Source organism: Melospiza melodia, chromosome 2 (assembly GCF_035770615.1).
Source record: "Melospiza melodia melodia isolate bMelMel2 chromosome 2, bMelMel2.pri, whole genome shotgun sequence".
Taxonomy (NCBI): Eukaryota; Metazoa; Chordata; class Aves; order Passeriformes; family Passerellidae; genus Melospiza; species Melospiza melodia.
The window spans coordinates 14,531,757-14,546,249 of record NC_086195.1 but is presented as its reverse complement, the minus strand read 5'-3'; positions in this window follow the sequence as shown (position 1 = coordinate 14,546,249).

The window sequence follows — 14,493 nt, the reverse complement described above, 5'->3', positions numbered from 1 at the left end:
TGGGCACAAGTTAAATCCATATGGAGATAAATTCTCCATGAGAGTGGTCAGACACTGGAACCAGTGTCCAGAATGCTCAAGGGATTACCAGCCTTGGAAATATTCAAAACTCATCTATACAAGGCCTAGTCTCAATTTTTAATGTCACCCTTGTTTAGTGGACAGGATTAATCATACAATCTCCAAAACACCCTGGCTGCCTGAACAATGCTATGACTGCATTATCCTCTCTATACAAGGATTTAAATGCACATACATTTTTGGCAAATATTATCAAAGCATTTTCTGGTGACATTTGTATATGGGTGTTCTCCTTTGCATACCCAGAAATTCCTGGTTATTCAGCAGCATACAATATTCCCTTTTTTCCATTTTAACTGGGTTGTCTGACATCAAAATGAGAAATAATAGCAGACAAAACCGTTTTCTTTTATTGCACCTGAGATACAGAATGGTATTTCCCCTCAAAATATCTTTTCCCCCAAATCCACTAAGATTGAATATTTGTTCTTATATGACTGTACTCTAAAAAGAGAAAAATATGAGCAAGCATTATGACAGACAATTTAAATATAAATAAATCTTTTCAGTGCCATGACTGGAGTATAATAAACCCATAACTCAGTTTCATGTATATTGACCTAAGGATACATGAACTTTGTCAGAACAGTGGTACTTTTCTAAGTATCACAGGTTCAATAGATCTCATTTCTCTTTTTCTCCAGACACACACAAAGAAACCCATTAAATGTTTTGGATTTAGCCAATACATTTGAATGTAACTTTTTCTGTTTCCTCTGAAATCTCTCCAAAGTGGAGAGTATTTCTCAGCGGCTCAGACAGTGAACACATTAAAGAGGGAGATTTTTGAAAGCATAAGAAAACAGAAGTAACAGCAGTCCTGTCTCTGACTGATGGTCAGATGCTAAAACTCTGTCTCCAACAGCAGCCAGAACCAGACACCTAAAGTGGAGTCTAACAGTGAGGTGAATAAACTGCTTACCCTGAATGCTCCTCCAGCCTCCACCAATCTGCCGCTCAGGGACTTTCAGAGCCTGAGGTGATTTCCATGCACTCAGCCACCTCCACAGAGTGGTGAGTGCTAATGGCCAGGTTAGTCCATCATTCTTATGTATGAAGTCAGGATTGTTGATGTCCAGTATGTCCCATTTTAGATTAAATTTCCTTTTTTTCCTATTTTCCTGCCCAATCCCTAGGCATGCAATATTTTTCTGCTGTTCTGCACAATCAGCTTTCAACTTTACTACTCTGAAGAATTTAGTATCATCAGTACAAGTCTGTCAACAGTCTATATTCATCCCCTTTTACAGAACATTGTATATAAACTAATTCATAAATTCATATTTTGAATTCCACAGGGCTTGGCACAAAGCATTCTGGATCTCTCTTCCCTGGGAAAACTTTCTCCTTTTACCCTCTGTTACCTATCTTTTAAACAACTTTTTACTGTTTTGCCTTCCTTCTTCTCCTTGGATGCCAGGGCTTGTAAAGGAATCTTGGGGAACTCAACAAAGAGAGGGGCTGATCTCTTCCCCCCGGTGTCCACTGGCAGCGTCTGTGGGACTGGTTCAGAGCTGCATTGTCAGGGGAGGTTTAGACTTGGTTTAGAGACATTAAGAAGCATTTCTTTACTGAGAGGGTGGTCAGAAGCTGGAAGAGGCTTCCCGGAGAGGTGGTGGATGCCCCAAGCCATCACTGTTTGAGAAGCATTTGGACAATGCCCTCAACAATGTGCTTTAACTTTTGGTCACCCTGATGTGGTCAGGCTGTTGGGCAAGATGTTCCTGTAAGTCCCCTCCAACTACTCTAGCCTAGTCTAGACTAATCTAGTCTATATCTAGTTTAGTCCAGTCTATATCAAACAGCCTGGAAACCTGTGTGGGTGGTGTCTGCTGCAGCTACATGCAAAGAATACCAATAGGAGACACACACACCTTTCCACTACACAGCATGTGGAGTGACAGCGTCCAAACGTGATATTCATTCTCACTTCCATGGATTGTACTCTTTACTGACCCAACAGGTCTGCTCAGTACAGATGTTTGGCACCAGATTTTCCCTAGTCACCTTAAAAATTAACAACCCATTTAATTCCTAAAAAACTGGCAGAAACCAAGGAGTTGTGCAAGAGAGTCTCTACAGCACAGGTAGCAGCTGAGCAGTTTTATCCTCATGTTCCTCTGGAATGCTGGGGTAAACACCCTCTCATCACGGTGACTCGCTGTTTTTCACTCGGTGTCTTTGCTCTAAAATTAGTCACATACTTTTGGTGATTCAAAAGTTCAAAGCTGAGCTAAGAGCAAAGCAGATTATATTCCAAAACTGTATAAGTGCCTCACTCCTATTATCCTGTAAGAAACAGTTATGAACATGATGTCTTTAGATGAACTACATGGATAGATTCCATAGATATAAGTATTTTCTAAGTAAAAGTATCCATTCAAGTAATTCTGGTAAACCTGTTGCTATTCACTCAATCCATGTTTACAGTGATGAAGTTCCAGCTGCATAGTCCTGCCCTTGTCTTGAGGCAGCCATTTACCTTCAGTACTTTGTACATTTAGGAGTGTTCTGTCAATGAAATAGAAATATAAAATATATAAATATACATATACAACATAAATGCAAATATATATTCTATATAAAGATATATTTATGTTATGTTATGTTATGTTATTTTTATCTCAAATGCCTAAGCACAGCAGAAATGCCACTGATGCAGGTCTACACAAGGGAATTTCATTTCATAAGTTGTCATCTTCTGTAACTATTTAGCACAAAAGCACACAAAAGAAAAAACAAAGCTGAAAAAATAAAATTTTTCATCCATTGGTGCAATCTCCTCTCCCAGTTAGCACATTTCAGCTGGCACTTACTATGTCATAGTAACTGGTTCATGGACTCACTTTCTTTAATTTAGCAAGAGCTCAGCTGCAGACCATGGGTTCCAATAGACCAGTACAATCCTGATCTATATTTTTCCACGGTGGGAAAAAATATGAGCTCACTGTTTCAGAGACTGGAAGTTTTTGTGCAGCAATATGAAATTTTAAGTAGATCCATTATATATCCCTATGGGTTTAGAAAGAATGCACTTCCTTGCCTCTGGAATAATTCTTGGATGCAAAAAAACCCAAAGTCTCTCCCTCTAATCTGTCTTTCTGGCAACAAGGCCAGCCCTTTATCATTACCCTAATGTTGTCAATTACTTTCAGCTAATGCCAGATCCCTCTCATTAATGTCAAGAAAACATAAGCTCCTCTCCTTCCCTGAATTCCCCTTACGGAGGCAAGTGTTGCCTGTAGTGGAATGTGTGCCCAACTGCAGTCAGTGGGAATTGCTGTGTGAGGCTGTAAACACACTGCCTGCCTGATGCTCATGCTGCTTAAGACCTGAGAGGATGAATAAAAGAAGTTTCATCGCTGCATGCCTCTTTTCTAACTCAAAGTAGGGATTAGGAATTGTGAACTTTTTTCCATTGTGAACTAATAGGCATAATAATCCTATCAGTGTTTGCATTTTTGCACTGGTAAGTGGCTTTGTTGAGCAGTCTGTATCTACCTTAGACAACACACACAAAAAAGAACTTAAAACAAAGCATTCAGCCAGTGCAGGATGTGTGTCTGTGCAGGGACCTGCCTGTGCCCCCACCCAGCTGCAGCAGTCCTTGCAGACCCACCCTGGCAGCCCAGCACTTCACCCAAACCCCCTCCCTTACCTCACACCACCTCCAGCATCTCCCAGCTGCAAATCCTTCCCACCACTCGTCAGCACCAGATTTGGCAGAAGCTTTTTTACATAAATCTGTAGCAGAGAAACCCACGGCGTTGGGAGTGGGGGGACAGCATATTTATTGCTTCTGCAGGGCAGAGGGGAAACTCAGATTATTAAAGCTCAGTTTTCACCACTGGTGGAAAAAAATAGGACTAAAAGAAATGGTTTTACAAAGTGTTTAAGCTGCCCACCCACAGCATGTACTCAGCATGCCTATTCAGGTCAGCACACTATTTCCTATGAGTCATGTTCAGCTGTGCCTTAGCTGCATATTTTAGTCAGAGTGATCTTAGCTGAAGCCTGTGCTGTGAGGAGGCTGGCAGTGTCCAAATTTGTTCTGGTATCCTGGAATTTGCTCCTTTGAGTGTCGTGAGTCATTATAATCCTACAGAATTAAACTGTTTCTGCGTACCATTCCCACTGAGCTAATGAAATAGTTAAAAACCCCATCCATGGTAGAGAATTGCAACACAATTGTTAGAGAATTAATAATACAATATGGAGGTGGGTTATACAGCTCAAATGCAGCTACACCAGCATTATCTAGCTGAGCATGCTTCTGAGGGAAAAAGCCAAGGCTTCTTTTCATAATGCAGCTGCCAGCTTCAAGTTCTTATTACCCCTCTCTCAGCAAGGAGCGTGACTATCGTTTTTGGCTATACAAATGTGGGGAAATAGTCACAGAGCTGCTCTCAGGAGACCACTCAGCCCACAGAGGGATGGTCTCCCAGCCTCTGATGTCTGCTGCAGGCCATGGCTTGGGTGCCACATGTGAACCCCCAGCCTCCCCAGGCAAAGTAACCAACAGCCATTGTTAGAAACAGAAGCTCCAGCTCTAAATCCTCTATCCAAAGAAATATCCATGTTGTCATTTTCCTCTAACCTAGCCAGTCCTGGTCCCATGAGCACTACAGAGTACATTTTGCTGGGAGTTAGAGTTTTATGGTTCCTTAAGTCTTGCCCAGCCCTTTGAAAACCCCAAGCCAAGGACATCGGTGCTCATGGCGCTGCAGCAGCAAATTGCATTGCTGAGATGCTTTTTCTCTTACAGCTCATAAGCAAAACCCCTAATGGCTGTTAGGGTGACAGGCGCCACAGCCCCAAGGGATGAGGAGGCTCCAAAGCTTCTTTCACAAAAAGTGGGGAAGGGGAGCAGACAGGAACAGCAGAATGGAGCAGAGGGGAAGACCGAGCAGTTTACAAGATGGTTTTGTTTCCCCTGTGAGCAGTGGGCTCACGCCAGTCACTGCTGGGATGAGTCCCTCACCCAGCCCTGGCTGCACACACAGGGAGCAGAGGCAGAATGACTCCCCACACCCAGCAACCATTCCACCAGAGGCAGAACAATTTACTGACTTTGTGTTAAATGGGCAGGCTCGTCACTTGGGATTACAATTAACGCTGGAAGGAGATCCAAGGAGTTGTAAAAGTTTAAAGGCATGCCTGTCATGTAATATTCTCTTCAACTTAAATTATATCAAAAATCTGGGGCACATGCCTAATAAGTAAGAGTAGAATTAATCCCCTAGCTGTCAGCAACAGTGCTCTGAAATGGTGACTTACATCTAATTACATATTTTTTTAAAGCCTGGCTGCAATCAGTTGGTTTCCGCCCCTCCTCACAAAGAGAGGAGCCATGGCTGTGATGTGAGATTACAGGGGCATTTACACTTGTGTTCAAATAGTTAAAGCTGAATGGGCTCAACACCTCCAAACTCAGAGCAGCGCAAAATGAGAGCTTGCAACCAACACCCTCCAGCTCTTTTATGCCTGAGAAAGGGCACAGGAAACCTTCTGTGCTTAATGCATAGTTCAGACCCATTTCCTTTTGATGCTCTCTCCAGCATCCCTGCTGCCACCACTGACTGGCCAGGCCATGCCACACCACTGCAATGAGAGCCAGGTAAGAGGCTCCAGAGGCTTGTTTGGGGTTTTTTAGGGAACCTACAATGCCTCCTAAAAGAGAGGTTAAGATAGGAGGAGTGACTAGAAAGCACAAGCTCATACATTTTTACGGTATTCTTAATAATGTTATGTTTCCTAAGACATTATAACAGTGGAGCAATCTAACCAGGTTAGAAAATCCTCTTCTGAATTTTCTTGCTTTTTTCTCCTAGAACCTTATTTTTCTAGCTTGATGTCTATTTCCATACTGAGGCTGATATCCACTGTGGGATAGAAGTGCATGAATCTTATTAGCTCTGTTTCCTCAAATGAAGGTCAGTAGCAAATTTGTTATTTGTTGGAGTTAATATTGCAGTAAAACAAGAGAATTTTAATCTGTAGGAAATACTTCCTACAGCAAGCTAGTATAACATTTTGGGCCTGCAGTTTCAGACTAGTTTGTATCAACCCTGAAAATGGGGATTGGAACTAAGGAGCTACTGATGAATGAAAAGACCAGTGCCTAAGCAAAGAGAAATTAAAAATTACAGTCAGCCTTTGTACTGAGATGTATTAACTCAGCTTTATGTTAATTTCTAGTGTTGTAAAACCACATCTCACAGCTGACTTGGCCCACTCTGCACCTCTGCACACTTGGATGCCCCCAGTAAAATGCATTTTTTCCAATAGGGCCTGATGAGGCCCACAGTAACTTTTGACAGTGCATGAAGTAAAGCTGGTAAGAGCAGCCTCTCTCCCCAAGTCACACCAGACTACAATAAAGTTTATATTCTTATTGAAAAACCTGTCTCATGATTCCCATCAAAAATATGTTTTATTAAACCCCCTCTAGACACAACTGATTGGGACTTTTAATAATGTATTCAGGTTTTCTCCCATCAATCATCCACCAAATTGTTCTTTCTTTTTTTTTTCTTCCATTATTATTGAAAGATTAGCTCCACCATGCAGCACTAATTAGGAAGGAGGATTGATTGAAAAGGCAGCATTGCATTGAACAATTGTTGCTCCATTTTTTTGCCAGGTTAAGGCAGGCTTCTGCCATTATTTTTACATAACCCAGCCCTTAGAGACAGAAGCAACATCCTGCAGAGAGCAGAAACTACTTGCTTTGGAATACATCTATAAACCTGACAAGAATCAGCATCCAGAGACTGCTCCAGCTCCTGTCTGCAGTCTCTGAAGTTTTCAGCTGAAGTATAGTGAAAATGAGTTTCTGCAGTGCTGGATCCCAACCAGAGAGGAGAGTGGGTACTGCAGGTTTTCACTCAGGAATCTTCAACAAAAAGCAACAACAACAAAAAAAACATCCCTTGCTTTTATTTGATAAAAGCATCTGTAGGAACTGTCTGTGTGAGGAGGGTGAGAAACTTGTTATTTTCTCTGGCACTGGGAGAGCAAATGAAAGCTTCCAGCAGGCAGTTTTGCTAATAGGAATTTATTTAGTGGTAGCAGTGGTTCCTGTTCCATCCTGGGGATGCAAGCTGGGGAGGGGTCACTGCAGCTGAACTCACATCCCATCCCATCCCATCCAGGTGGGTGCAGAAAGGAGAACCCAAGGAAGTCAGACCAGGCACAGACATCCAGCACCCTCCCTCTCCCTCCAAGGTGACAAAGTTGGAGCTGAAATCACACAGCAGCAGCATCTTTGTAGCAGATTGAAGTAATGCTGGAAGAGACTTGTCTGCTCCTTGGTATGTGCCATTATGCTTTTACAATATTCATTAGAAAGAGGCCCAAATTACAAAATATGGATATCAATTTGGCCTGCCCAGTGGGTTAAATGTAGATGTACTAGCTTGAGGAGATGAAGTTAGACAATATAAATTCTTGGGCAGGATTTGCATTCACTTCAAGGCATCTGAACTTGGAGCTGGTTGGGAGGAGGGCTGAGGCATGAATGAGAGATTTCCCTAAGAAATGGCTCCTGACAAACACAGAGAGGGCCAGAGGAGCTGCTCCAGCTACAGGAGCATCCAGCAGCCTCTTCTGGAGTGGGGGAATACTGAAAGAGGAAGAAAAAATTCATCTTTCAGGGAAAGGAGGAGAGTTCATAAGGACATTTCATGAGGCCAGGTAGCTGAAGGGGTGGCCAGCTTTGATCAGTAACTCTGATAAACTGTACACAGTCCTAACAGCATCCTGAAAAACCCCTCACAGGTCCCTTCCCTTGACTCAGTGGATCTTCACAAAGAAAGAGAAAAGCCTGAGCATTTCTTGTAGCTTCATTTCAGGGTTTAGCCCAGGCATGACTGCAAAGCAGCTTATTGTTTGTTCAAGAGCACAGCAGGAATTTCTTTCTCTCTCCAACAGAAAGAAGGTAGCTGGGATCCAGGAGAGGAGCAGAGATATTCTAAATACATAGGAAAGGGATAAATGAAAAGATCAGAAATATTGTCTGAAACTAGGTGTTGAAAGGAGCAGATATACTGTCCTCTGTGGATGTCCACTGCTGAAACCACAGCAGCCCAATTTCCAGCAGGACTTTCATAACACTACCACAATAATTAACCATTAATAAAAGCAATTCCTGTCTGGGTTGGTGGGAAAATACCACAACACAGATGATTTCATTGATTCTCACCTTGAGAAAAGGTGTGAAAATTAACCTCATTGGGGTCCAGGAAGAGCAACTTTTCAAGCCTCTCCTTATTTGTCCACTTCCTAAAAGCAAGTCCCTTCCCTTGGTCTCACCTCCTGCACGAGTCTTCTTTTCATCTCAAACCAAACCAAACCAAACCAAACCAAACCAAACCACGCTCGGTTCTCGCTGGCTCAGAGGGGAGCAGAGGAACTGAGGCAGTTTCTGGATCCCTGAGGATCCTGAGCTCTGACTCTCTCTGTAGGCAGTAAGTAGAAGGATGCTTCATTTGGTTTTCCATCTTTGCAAGAATTTAAAAACCTGCTGAGATCACAATTTGCCATCGTCTGGCATTGCTCTCACTGTCTTCAATGAATCCTGGCTCAGTCATCCAGTGAATCAAAAATTCTGTGCCATTTCTCTCCAAACCTCAACATCTCTCCCCCTTGGCAGGTAGTACTTCCCGGAGCTGTTTCCTTCTCTTTCTCAAGGAATCCCAGCACATCAGCTCCACCTCTCTGCAAGGTTCCTCAAGAAAGTTCTTTTGTATAAAACATTGGCCCCGATAACTGCAAATGAAAGACAAATTCAGCAGATAAATGAGCTCGATATTATTTTATTGTAATTTAAACAATCATTTTTGAAGTGTGTAAGATTATATAGAACCTGTAATCAGAGCCAAGAGATGTCACTGAATAATACATGACATGATATAAATTAAGGAAAGAATGATTATATGTAATAAAAAGAATAAGAAATTTCTTCTTGCAGGAAGGATAGGAACCACATTATTGCTGAGCAGAGAGTGATAAAAATCATCTCCTTATGAATAAAGCAATGGGAAAAGGAAATGCCAGAGAGAATGGAAACGACCAAGGAAGGCTTGGCCAGGACTTAGTAAGCAAAGCCAGGGGCTTATAACTCTTCCCAACAGAGCAGTGCAGTGATGCTCACAAATAATTTATTCCACCACCAATGTATAAACTACTGATGAGTATTTTTTGTTTTTCAGAGGGTTTTGCTTTCTACAGCTTCCTGGCTGATAAAAAAACCTGGCACAATGGTGAGCTGAGTCGTGTCTGGAGAGGGAATTGTGAGCCAGCAGGAGAGCAGCCTCCCTGTGCTGCAGCTCCCCTGTGTAACTGGGGGGTCCTGGCACAGAGCACAAAAACCTCTCCAGACCTGATGTTGTGCTGTTCCTCCCACAGATTTACCTCATCCTGAGTCAGCTGAGGGGTTAAAAGTGTATTCATTCCATGGAAATTCAGGCCTCCGCCATCTCCTGTATTGAGCAGCTATACAATGAAAGAAATTGCCTGTGTCCAACCACCCACAGCAGGCCAATCACTCAAGGCAGGATCATCAGCCACCAGGGTGTGATGAGACCTCTAAGAATGTGGCAGCCTGGCAGCACCAGCACTCAGAAGCTTCCAGCTTGTAAGGACAAGATTTATTACTGCCTGGCCCTCAAAAGCTTGCATCCCCAAAGAAAGCGTGGCAGACTAAAACTTGTACCCCTTAAACCAGAATTAGTGATGGTTGAATAGAAGTTCCTATAGAGTTGAACAACTTTTCACCCAGCTTAGAGGAAGAAGATGAGAAACACAAAGAGGTGCCATGCTGAGGACAGAGCAGCAAATAACTGTGCCTCCTGTCCTGTGGTCTGAACCTCCACTGCCTTGCAGAACGAAAAACAAAGAGGTGCCCATACTCCAGATAAAAATTCTGCCACAAAAGTAAATTGCAGGGTCAGATTTGGTGGACCAAAGAGGTGTTTTCTGCAAAATCTAGTGACTACCCATAGGGGGAGGTGGCAGAGAATCAGACACTCATCTACTGGGCTTGAGAACTTTTACTGGAAATCAGACAAAATTAAGTTCTTGTTAAAAACAAACCATGATGTTTCCAGGGTAGATCTGTAGATAAAGATGTGCCTTCAGCTTGAGAATGAACAAAGTGCAAAACTCACTTTTGCATCAATTTAATTATCTTCTTAATCTACGATCCTCCTATCCCATAATACATCAGCCCTACACAAATATTCCAGCACAGGTACAAAACCCTTGCAATTGCTTTCTTCCTGCAGCCAGCAGGAGAAGATAACCTTATGGTGTTGCAGCTTGGGCTGGGAGTGGGAAGCAGAAGGGCTGCAGTGCTGACTGAGGCAGAGCTGGGTCAGCAGCCTGAGCTGGCACCACACAGGGCTCCAGCTCTCCTGCCTGGTGGAGAGAAGATCCCCAAATCCCAATACAGCAGTTTGCAATAAGAAAAGGGTTTTTGCCTGGGATTTTGGTTTTTTTCAGTGCTGTGACTTCTGAAGAGGGAGAAATGCCCCGTTAATCAGGAGAGAAATTATGTTACCACAGCAATTTAGCATGCAGGATTGATTTCTAAATGAAAAAAATATGCAGCCTTAACATCATGTCTGGAGACATTTCAAGTACAACACATAATTCTCCATACTTTCTTCATTTTAAAAATTAGTTCTTTCAACTTCTCCAGCTAACATCCTGATGGCTGCATATCCATTTCTCCTCCATTATCTGTTTACAGTGCAGCATGTCCAGCAGACTGTCTCATAATGCTTTTCCAATAAACAAAAACAAAAAAATTAGCATTAACATCTGCACCTTGCTTCATAAATTCATCAAGTCTCTAGATTCTGCTGTGATTTTCCTTGGTATCTGTGAGTTTGGGGTGAGCTTTCCAGCTGCTCTCACTTTCTTGGGCAGCCATTGCAAAACCCTCCCAGCTGGCAATGGTGTAAGGAGAGTAATGGTCAGTTTTCAGTGAATGAAACTTCAGAGTTTATAGTTTATTATTTTGGACAGAATTTGTAGTTTGTTAGTTGTTACAGAGTAGTCTAGACAAAAACAATTCTGACTAAAAATAATCATCTTCATTAGAAAATTCGATTCCATTTAGAAAATTCAATTCTATGAAGGTGATGCTGCACATCCAAGAAGGAATTTCTAGCAACCAAAAAAGCTTTTTTGCCTACTTCAAGTGAGGACTTACAATCTTTAACCTTACAGTCACAGAGATGCATGAGCTCAGAAAAGTACCTTGCAAATTCTGCCTCTTCTAAGGTGACTGGAACTCATTTAAAAGACATGAAGAGTGTTTGGAAATTATCTTTTCTTAGCAGTATTTACAGATCTTTTTTAAACTCTATCTGTTTCTTCATGGTTGGCTTGCAAGTTAGAAACATTGATAATACCTTGCTGAATAATAAATATTAATGCAAATATTCATTTATTTAAGCTGCTTTGAAAGACTCTGTGTCATATTCTGCCTAAAGAGACCTATTTACCACTTCTTGAAATTTTGAATCTTTTTAAATACCCATGATCTTAACAACCCTCTCCTGGTTTTCTCCATCTCCACTTCCTAAAAATTTTGGATACAATTCTGTTCATAAAGCCCAGTAGATCAAAGAGAGAACAAACCAAGTTTAATAGGTGATTTATCCTTCTAATTTTTATTTTGCACTTACCTGGTCTCTTTCAGCAGAGATCTCAAAATATTTTATAGAGCATATTAGGTGATAGATAAATTACACCTAATAACATGCCAGGAGGTAATACAGTAAGATAAACACAAATATAGAAAATTTAATTTTCAAAGGTCAAATAAAAAGTTATTTTTAAAACCAAGCAGATCCACTAAAGGGTTCTACCTATGGTTCCTGCAATTTACTGTATGAAATATGCCAAGCCTGATTTGCAGCTGCCTTCATCTTTGTGTAATTATTTAGTGCAGTGCAAGACAAGTGTAAAACAGGAGTAAAACTGGTGCCAAATCTGAGTAGCACAGGTATGAAAGGATGAACAAGGGAGAAGAAAATGCAGAATCCCTAAATTCTTGCCCATCATGACCAGCTGGTCTCTGGTTCATTAACTCTCTTGTTTGCCTACCAGCATAAATGATAAATTTTGTAGTGCTCTGTTGACAAAAGGGCTGGCTAGTTATCATTTTACTGATGGATGGCTCTGCAGCAAATTAAATCATTATAGGTGTACTCTAGGTGTCATATCACCTTTTTCCTTCTGGTTTTTCAGCAATGACATATAGGTAGAATTAGAATTCAGATTTATTTTTTAGTGTGCTGTATATCAGGTAGCCAAATCTGGGTCTTAAATTTGACAGAATTCTCTTAACCATAAGTTTATATCACATACATAGATATCAGAACTCTCACATCTTGTTGCATGGGCCTCACTTGACACTTGTATCATGACAGACAATATTAAATGCAACTTAGTTTGAACAAATTATCGAAAGTGTAAGGTAACATTAAAATACCTCTCCCTGAAATACAAAGTTACTGATTTAGCAAACTGCTTCTCATAACATTATCCCTTCTTGTCGCCAGATGTTCCCCACCAACACTTCAGCACACACTCATTCTCAGCAGGGACTTTATATTGAAGGAATTTTATATTGAAGCATTAAGAGGCACTCACTAGACCCACTGTATTTTGGGTCCATCCTACCTAGAAATGAACTAGAAATGTTATATTGGAAAGATTTTTTTTTTTTTGGCTAATGCATAAGCTACATAATAAAACTCTGGTGAGGAGGAGGAGATCTGATGATACTTTTTTTTTTCACTAACCACAAAAACTTATAGCTGTGTTCCAGTTCAGAGGCAAATATTTTATTTTGACACAAAAGACTCAAGTTTTGAAGCAGTTTGGCTGGGTTTCTCTGTAATGGTACATTCCCCTGCTGTGAGATTTTGGTCCATGCCCACCTTTGGTTGGGATATTTTTCCTGAGCAGTCCCACCTCCCCTCTTACAAAACAGCTTTTTCCCACAACTTGCAATACCTACATTTGGCTCCAGTTGGGGTAAATACTGACAGTAACATTTCCAACAGCCTAAAAAAAAATTAGAAAACATATCATTCAGAAACTGTATTTATGCCCATTTCATTGCTTCCCTATGGGAATTATTTCTTTAATGTTGATTTTTTTTTTTTTTTTCTTGACAGGATAAAAGCCCATATTAGGAAAAAAAAAATCTTGAGGTCTAACCTTATGTCTCCCAAAAATGAAATCAAAATAGAAAGACAAAATATTCCTTTAAAAATAAAAAAAATACCAACAAGCAAAACAAAGCAGGCATTTTTTTAAATCACAAAACCAGAAAAGACAATGCAAGTCACTTTTAAATTAACAGCAATACTAGCTTATTCTTCTGAATATGATATTAAAAAATCTGTTTGAAAGCATAAATGGTGAGATACCAGGCTAAGTGTTTTTACAGTGATTCTGCGACTAAAGTGCTTTTTGTGGTACTGTCCATGCAAAGACCTCCCAGCAATTTTCCAGCGCTGATGCGCTAACTCCCCTGACATTGACAAATACACTGCTGTTCTCTTTAGCAGTTGTGGGAGCTGAGTCACAGAATATAAAGTCCCTCACAGGAGGCTTTACAAGAAGCCAAAGTTTCCTAGGTGTGTCAGTTCTGTAACTCAACAAGCAGGCAATTTCCTCCACCCTGCAGGTGCCAGGTTCAAAATCCCCAGCTGAAAATCCCCAGCTGTACCTCCAGCAGCGTGGGTCTCACACACCCTCCCTCCCCTCTGGGACATGGACTTTCTGCGGCCCCCATCACCTCTGCCTTGTCAACACCTCCAACATAAATATCCTTAATTTTCCCACTATAAAGTGTGCCTAAACACAATTCTAGAAAGGTCTAGATGGAGGATTTTGTGTTCTACTTGAAAGCCACCCTCAGCTGCCGACCTACCCTAAGACACCCGACTGCTGTGTCCTCCTTACACCTGGTGCTTCTTCCCAAGCTGCTGTGTTTGCTCCACATGCTCCTTTACATCCAGTTCCCTCCCAAAGCATCTCCATGCCTTCACTCCAATTCCCACTGAGTCTGGAGAGGGCGTGGGAGGGTAAAGACAGGGAGGAAAAAGAAAGTCTGCAATTCAACAGACCCTGAGATACATTCATGCTGCAGTGAGAAATGGTGTTATCCTTGCTTTCCCCACCTCCCCTCCTCTCCTCCCTCACATCTACTCCCCTGCCTATGATCAGTATTTGTCTCACAAAGATGTGACAATCCTTTCTCAGGGCAAGAAGAGGAGCAGGAGCAGGAGAGAGTGGTGCAGGAGCTCACAGCCCTCTCTCTCCCCAGCCCCAGGCCAGGGCTGCTCTCCATGCCCTCCCCAGGCAGGGGCTGTGCCTCTCCTCCTG